The following is an 8,734-nucleotide window of genomic DNA, read 5'->3' as shown; positions in this document are numbered from 1 at the left end:
CAGCACATCTCTAGGCTAGGGTATGTCAAGCTGCACACTCACAGGCCAAATCAAATCTGGCCCTCAATAAAATAAAGTTTTATTGGAACTAAAACCACACCCATTCATTTACACATTGCCTGGGTCTGCTTTCATAGGACACAGCAAAGCAGAGTAGGTTCCACAGAGACCATGTGGCCCAAAAAGGCCTAAAATATTCATTATTTAACATTTAAGAAAAGGTGTGCCAACCTCTGCTCTAAGCCATGCACACTACAGCTGAAAGTTCTGGTAAGAATAAACCTCCCTTCTCTGAAGGGTGGGGCTCCAGCGGGCTCCACTGACTTTGGTGTAAAGCCATCCAAATATCAAAGTACATCCTTCGAAAATAGGCACGGGTAGAAAGAACAAAATCAAATGTAAATTCAAATAAATGCATTGTGAATTTCTAGAATTCATTGGTACCACAAGTGGGTACCAATGAATCATTGTCCCCAAGAATCATTGTCCAGATCCTCTTTGAAAGATGGGCAAACCCCACCCCCCACCCCCACTGGTGTCAATGACAATCCAAGGGCAGACACTGTGCCTGGAACAAAGAGGTGAGGTTTGTTTCTCTTCTTTTCTCAATCCCTTCCCCCATGCAGGTTACTTCCCAGAGCACAGCTCAATTTCAAGAAACCAGAGCCCAGGAGTAAGATTTTAAAACAAGCCCATTTCTGAATATTAATGCAAAGATTGACATCTAGAAATGAGGTCCCCTGTCGTTTTCCTCTGGTGACTCTCAGGTAAGCTTCTAGTGTGAATAGATTGCGATGTATTCAGGTCCATTCCCATTGTGCACTCAAGGTTTCCCTGACTCCCTGATGGCACCGGAGGAATTAACACTATAGTCACTAACTTTATTGTTCAGTGCCCTACAAACAGCACAGACTATTGGAGCCCACAGAGCCTGCTAGCATTCACACACTTACAGTGAGCACGCTACAGAAGCAGTAAAAACATCTAACACAGTTGTGTAACCAAAAGCTCGGTCCCTGTCCCCAATGCCAATCAATGCCAATTTAATAATGAGGACACGGATTTTGAGAAAATGGAAAAAGAAGGTTTATTGAAACACAGGGGACTGTGACTGTGACTCTCCCCATCTGGAGGGTCAGGGGGCGGGGTTTAAAGGAAGTCTTCCAGGTTTACGTTGCAGGTGTGCTCTGGTAGGGGGCCCCAGGGCACCCTGGTGGTGTGTTAGGATTCACTTGTTAATTTGGGAGGTATTCACTTTCAGATCCTCAGCAGGCATCTCCTTCCTATGGTGGGTGTGTTCCAGAGCAATTAACTAGGGGAAGAAAAAAATAACACTGTCTCCCTAATCTTGTTAGGGAGGGTGAGGGGGATAAGGGAGAAAAAAACAGTTTTTTTTTTCTTTAAATAAGCCTTAGAGCAATGGGGGCTATATTCAGAAGGTGAGGGACCCCTGTTCCAGTGGCAGGTACAGAACTGTTTTCCATAAATGGGGCTTTCTGTTCTTTTCTTTCTTCCTTCTCTACCCAAGCACAAGTCCCAGCTGGAACCAGAGAATCCAACCTCCTAACACTCAGAGTCTCTCCTATGTGAAAAAAAAAACAAAAATTGAGATGAGAAGAGATATGATTGTGTTGGGGAATTTCTCCTCTCATTTACCTCAAAGCCCCAGCCCAGGATGAAAGAGGAGAGTAGGTTTCCATTTCTAAATGAATGGAATGCAAGAGGCCTCGGTCAGTAGTAGCCACTACTGAAAACTTGGCCACTGGGACTTTTTCTGAGTCTCTCTGACACATTTGGATCTAATTGGCATGCTGCTTTAGAGAAGCCAAAAAACACACTGTTATACATGGCACAGATCAAAGCAGAGGCAAACTGGTAGCAGCCTCGGGCTTTGATTGCCATAATTGGGCAGGCAGGTCTGGGAAGATTTTCAGAGGCAGGTAAATGCTTACCAAACGTGTTCAGAGAAAACCTCTAGAAGACTCTGATTTACCTGGTTTGGATCCAAAACATGAACAAACAAGAAAAGGCATTCAGGGCAGCTGGCAGGTTGGGCGGTCAGAGAGACCACTTATTTCCATTTTGCCTCCAAGTAAACTGGAAATTAATTAATATTCTCTTTGGGTTTCCGTGCAATGAGTGACTTGGGCTTTTTAGTAAGAGATAAATGTCCCAGGACTCAGCTCAGACATGTTAACTGCACCTGAAAACACATTTAAATCCATTATTTTTAGGAAAGAATGAAATCTGTCCCTTTATTAACCATCAAAAAGCATACTTCTAATTCCAACTTTACATAGAAATAGTTATGAACCAGAATGTAAATAAGTTTTCCTGTGGAACACGGTTAATCTTTTTAGTGTTATAGCTTCCTAAAAATTATGGACCTTCTCCCCAGAAAAAATAAAATACATACAGAATACAACTTTGCATGCATTTTTAATATAGACAGACTTCCTGTGGACCTCACATAGACCCCCTTCGAACTCTACTTCCTGTGTTCAAGATTCCTTTATTAAACCTGTTAAATGAAAGGATAACACCCTTAACCAAATACAGTTTACCTCCATAGGTCTGCCATTACTTTACATAACTTTACGCCAGCCTATATAGCCAAGTGCCCACTAGTACAAGGACCTCCAGCTCACTAAAAATGACCAGTTCACCTAATATCCCCCAACTCTCAGACCCCTTTGGAATATCTGCTATACAGAACCAGGAAGGCCACAGCCCAAATCCTTAACTAATCCTAACATGAAATAATAAAAAGAAGATAGTGGATAGCATTCAAATATGAACATCATTCATTCACTCAAATATTTATTAAACATCTATTATGCACATTACCAGCTGAAAAAGGCAGCTGTGATATCTGCCTCCACAGACCTCAACCCAGGTTCCAATCTGGGCCCCGTACTTGCCATCAAGTTATCAGAACTTTGGGAGATTCAGTTGTCTCATAAAAAATGATAATGTATACCTTGCAATGGAGATCAATATTGTTTTAAATGACAACGCCAAAGTCCACAGTGGACATCCAAATATTATCCCTTAGTAGCAGTAATGAAGCCAGATTTAAAATTAGGCAGTCAGTGTAGTTAGGTCAATCGGGTCTAATATCCAGTGAGATCTAAAATGGAGGGCGTGCTGACAATGAATTTCACGAAAAGCTGAGCAACTCTCTCGGAATGTTAATGAAGCCCAGGAAACAGCCCCCAACAGATTTGGAGATAGCCCATCCCAGAGAAATGTTAATGAACAGCAAACTGGACTAGGAAATGCCCAGATTACTTCTTTGGCCCACCTGTGTCCCAACCCTTCCCACCTACATTCCATCACCAAAAACTATAAAAAGGGGAACACATTCGCCCTTCAACGGATTCCACCTCTTGGGTCCCCTTCTTCCTTCGGGAGAAGTCTTTTCTGCTGTCCTTTAATAAACTTCTAATTTCCACTCTGACCTTGCCTCGGCGTGCTTCTCTGGTGTTATTCTTCAACATCGGGGAAGCAAGGACTCCTCACCGGCCAACAGCGGTAACAGTATTAGTACCAGTACTATGGGGGGGAAATAGGGTTCTGAGGCAAGCAGGAGTGGTTTTTGTTTTGTTTTGTTTTTTGGTACCGGAGATTGAACTCAGGGGCACTTGACAACTGAGCCACATCCCAGCCCTATTTTGTATTTTATTTAGAGACAGGGTCTCACTGAGTTGCTTAGTGCCTCGCTGTTGCTGAGGCTGGCGTTGAACTCACCATCCTCCTGCCTCAGCCTCCCAAGCACCTGGGACTACAGGCGTGCACCCCTGTGCTCAGCAAGCATGAGTTATTGAGATGACATATTACTTGTAAAAGATCTCGTGAGATCCCTATTCTTGCCTGGTACGTGTACCCATTATGGGAGAATTCCATGGACACTGGAAAGAATGCCAAGGGACGGTCTGGGTTCTCTTTTAAGGTGCTGCCAGCCTTGACTGGGGTTTCTAGAATGTGCCTTCATGGTTAGCCATTGGTGGCTGTTGCATTGCTCCTTGACAGTGACGGTTCTTTGTGCACACCACTGTTTCTTCATAAGGGCTACCATTCTCCCTCTTTCAAAACATCAATGTCTCGGCCCCTGTTTGTTAAAAGGAAGTCTGCGGCAGTCTGGCTGGGCACAATTCAGGAGCCACTTGTCAAAAGAAACAAACTTTATTTTTAGAACACACACGCCACACCACACAGCTCCTCAGGAAAAAACCCTCAGAGCCCAACTGCCACCACTGGCTTCCCACAAGCCTCTCCACCCCCACCCCCACCCCCCCACTCCTCCTGCTCTTGAGGCCGATTGGCTGGGTCCCCAGAGGAGCCAATCAGTTGGCAGCTAGAAGTTTGCTGGGGCCGCTGTGAGCCAATCATCAGCTGGCAGCTGGAAGTTTGCTGGGGCCCCTTCGGCTGTGGCTCTCAACAGAAGTCCCATTTTGTAAAGCTGTGAGCTGCAGATTCTGGGCCTCCATCTTCAGGCACTGAATCCTCCACATCACACCGAAGCCTTCAACCCAAAAGTAACTCCAACACATCTCACTTGCCCAGCCTCACCAAATCAAGAACCAGAAAGCCCATAGAGCCCAAAGACCCGAGAGCCACCTGCCAGGAAATTAAACAATCTCTTGAAGACAGGACGTTTGTCTGATACCAATATCATGCCAGGCATCCGCTGAGAAGAGTTCTGTTCTGGGACACTCAGGGGGTTTGGAACTAATTCCAACTGCCAGCCCACAGAGATCCCAGCTCTGTGGACTGTGAGACGATCATGGCTACAGCACTTCCCGAGAAGGCAGGGACCAGAGAAATAATGAGGACAGAGCTGCCGTGGAAGGATTCCGTGGGAGGTTAGACCAGCTCCCCAAGGAACCCCAAATCTAGGATTTGTAAATGGAAAACCACAAAATCCCATTGTTCTACCAAAGGCAGAGAAAGAGCACCTTGAAGTCAGACGTGTTTCGGAATCTTCGTGCTCAAGGAAAATGCTGCAGTGGAAATATCAAAAGCTCTCTATGTAAGCTGGACCGGTGACCCACACCAGGAGGCCAAGGCAGGAGGATTAAAAGTCAGAGACCAGCTTCAGCCACTTAGCAAGATCTTGTCTCAAATTATAAAATAAAAGGGCTGGGGATGTAGCTCGGTGGAAAAGCACCGCTAGGTACAAAAAAAAAAAAAATTCTATACAAACATTGCGAAATCAATAGATGATCTGAACTCAAGGAATGAATATTGAATATGATGTGAATTTTCAAAGAGCTGATCCGATCCACCACAGAGAAAGAGCCACGAAAATGAAGAAATAAAACCCCTGATGGACAGGTGCCACGGAGCAGAGTGGCCACGGCACACGCGTACAAAGGCACAGGGGCGATGGCAGGGGTTAACTGGACAGCACGGGAGGCGGGGAGTGAGGCCGGGACCTGAGGCCGGGGCCTGGCTGAAGGGCACAGAAGGCAGGCGCCCTCTCCGCCTCCCCTCTTCCCTCGCAGAAGCTGAATGGGGGCAAAAATAAATAAATAATCTTCCAAAGAAAGTCACGAAAAGGGAAGATCAAGGTCAATTAGCAAGAGCACTGTCACCTTACAGGGGAAATCATGGCCTTGAGAGGCTGCAGCTCGAGGACCCATTCATTCCCTGGTGGCTCAGCTCGAGGAGAAGCTGCGGGTTAAGGAAAACAGTCCCCAGGGCGGCCGACTGTTCAATTCCCTCATCCTAAAAATGAACCACAACCCAAGACGTCAACATCTGAGAGAAGCCTGCAACGTCAAAAGAGAGAACCTGTGCAGAGCTATTTAAAAAAATCAAGAACTCTAGTCGGCATCCTTGGAGAGATTGCAGGTGGCTTTTGTAACAGGGTGTTGTGGAGAGGAGAGGAGAGACATCAGAGGATGCTTTTGGAGACTAGGACAGGATGATGGCTCAGACACTCAGGTCAATAGAGGGCGAGAAAGGCCCCAGAAGAGGTGTCGGGGACAGAGCTGGAAGACTCGGGAGACAATGGGGAGGGTCCACTCAGAGGGCTCAAGCTTCCACCAAAGTCTCAGAAAAGGAACATGGAGGGGGAATAACAGAAGGAAACTGTCCAGGACCTAAAAAGGAAATACGTCTTCAAATTGAAATACTTGGGGGGACTCCTGGCTGTACCTGTGAAAGGTAACAAGAGAGAAAAAGAAATCTCCGGAAAACCAACCAGGCACCGAGAAATACAGAATCAGAGTGTTTAGATGTCCCTGGAAAGTAACTCACAACCCAGAACTCCAACTAGGCCACACTCTCAATTCAATGTGAGAGAAGATCCCCCAAAACTCAAACAAGCAAAAACTCAGAAAATGTGCCCCCCCCGAACACATTTTAGTTGAGAAATTGCTTCGGCAAAGATAGGGGATAGGCAGAGGGAAAGAAGGTGTGGAGCCGGGAAGGTCCACCCAGCCAGGAGCAGGAGAGCCGGGGAGCCCAGAGAGGGAGAGGGGGAGGCAGGACCTAGAGGGTCTGGGGGGCAGGTCACGGGGAGGGGAGTGCCACCTATGGTGATATCACAAGAGTGATTAAAACAAGAGGTTTCAACGATTAGAATCAATCTACTGATAATGATAGCACAGAAGGTCAAATTATATTACAAAATAGAAAATAAATATAATGTACCTTGAAATGTGTTGATGATGATCTTCAAAAGAACAACATTTAATGAGCAATTACTGTGTCCCAGAGGCTGAAATTAGAAGCAGCCCATTCCCACTTTACAGACAGGAAAAGCTCAAGGAGGTTACATAACTTACACAGAGAGTGACAGGCAGGTCCAAGTCAGGAGGACATGGCTCTAGGGACAGAGTTCTTGGCTACAACTGAAAGGAAGGCACAGAGGCTTCCTGAATGCTCCTGCCCTCACACGTGCACAGCCAACACGGTTATCAACGTAGCGCACCAGAGTGCTGCGTTTATGACAATTCAAAGTCCACGGGCCACATCACAGCTCCTCTTTGATGATCCTCATGCTGTGGGGCTGGACAAATGCAGGATCATATCACTCCGCCCTTACAGTGCCCTGCGGAGCATTTTCGCAGCCCTGTTGGTAATAACAAAACACCACCAACCACAAACCTTTAGTGAGCATTTACTATGCACGAAACACTGATACTCCCTATTGTTCTTTTTTGCAAAAAAAAAAAAAAAGTCAAAGTATGATTAACATAAGGAAAGGATGGGACAGGAGGTAGAAGGAAGGACAGGGATGCTAACAGCTATGTTTGGGGGAGTCAAGGGATACGTCTTCTATAATCCATGGAAAGACCAGAAAGGAACGAAAGGAACAAGGGGACATCATTGGGAGGAGGAGGGGAGGGCAGGGGAGGGACTGCAGGGGGGAGCTCAGTTCACAGGACTAACGGCTGCCAATCAAGTGACGCTGTGCTGATACCAAAATGAATTTCCCCATCAAGAAGGTGGCACCTGCGTGCTATTTAGACCTACAGAGGAACCACCAGATGACCTCGGAGCCCAAACGATAAAGTGGGTTTCCTGAGCCTCAACGACAGAGAGGACAGGTCTCGCATGATTCCAGTAAGCATGTTCTCCGAAGAAAGTTGGACCCTTAAAAAGAAAGAAAACCTTGCTTATCAATCCTATTGGGTGAGTCTACTGTATCATCCAAATTCATACTAACAGAATCTATTAACAACATGTTATAATGCAGACCTCATTTTGATTGCAATAACTTTAAACCACATAATATGAGATACTAGAAATACAGAGAAATTGATAAAATGGGGAGCCTAGGGGTAGATAAACAACTTTCTAAGAAAAAAATACCTTCTTTCCATGCAGATAAAGTGATACACAAAGATAGAATAGAATGAGCATTAATAAGCAACATTTATTTTTTATCTATCAAAATTTATACCCCTCAGAGAAAATACTTATGAAATATTTTCTGTTTTTCTCTACGAATAAGTTTTCAGTAAATTCTCCAAAGTAAAGCTTATACAAACAATGTGACCCAAGGCAAAAACAAATAAATTTTGAAATCTGTCATATTTTTAAAGAAAAAAAAATATGCTTGGAAACCAAAGCTTGTGTAACCAAAACTATTTATTGAGTAAAAATAGACACGAATACAATGATTGCCTATTTTGTAGAAAATACAGCCATGACATTATTTATTAAAATTTACAGGAGGCTAACAAAGTTATATTGGAAGGAGATGTTATAGTTTTAAATGCTTTTATTTATTTATTCATTTATTTTTGGTTCCAGGGATTGCACTTGGGACACTCAACCACTGAGCCACATCCCCAGCCCTATTTTGTAGTTTATTTAGAGACAGGGTCTCACTGAGCTGCTTAGTGCTTGGCTCTTGCTGAGGTTGACATTGAACTGGCAGTCCTCCTGTCTCAGACTCCCAAGCCACTAGATTACAGGTGTGCGCCACTGTGCCTGGCTTCAAATGCTTTTATAATTAAACGAGGAATAATGAAAATAAGTGATGCGTACAACCCAAGTGGGGGGAGGGGGAAGCAATTTTTAAAAAACTGTAAAAAGTAGAAGGAAAAACTTTAATAAATATCAATTTCAAATTAATGAATTAGAAAACAAAAATCATTTCAAAAGCTCATTGTTTGAAAAGGCTAAGAAATAAGCACATATCTGGCTATTAAAAAATAACTTAAAGGAAACCAGCTCAGAACCTCTTTTTGGCAGGACGCAGTGGCACATGTCTGTA

At 44.5% G+C, this 8,734-nt stretch overlaps 1 long non-coding RNA gene across 1 annotated transcript; it reads right to left on the bottom strand.

The window, feature by feature from the left end:
* Positions 1–1,110: 1,110 nt before the first annotated feature.
* Positions 1,111–6,906, bottom strand: LOC124098512 (uncharacterized). The gene is made up of 3 exons (XR_006853594.2): positions 6,795–6,906; positions 1,994–2,203; positions 1,111–1,312 (listed from the first exon to the last, which is right to left on the bottom strand). It is a non-coding gene; the product is annotated as an uncharacterized LOC124098512 (long non-coding RNA).
* Positions 6,907–8,734: the final 1,828 nt, after the last annotated feature.

Source organism: Marmota monax, unplaced genomic scaffold (genome assembly GCF_021218885.2).
Source record: "Marmota monax isolate L192 unplaced genomic scaffold, Marmota_monax_Labrador192_F-V1.1 WCK01_AAM20220418_F8-fsc00029, whole genome shotgun sequence".
In the NCBI taxonomy this organism is placed as follows: domain Eukaryota; kingdom Metazoa; phylum Chordata; class Mammalia; order Rodentia; family Sciuridae; genus Marmota; species Marmota monax.
Note: the sequence above shows the minus strand (reverse complement) of the source record. Positions and strands in the feature narration are given on the sequence as shown.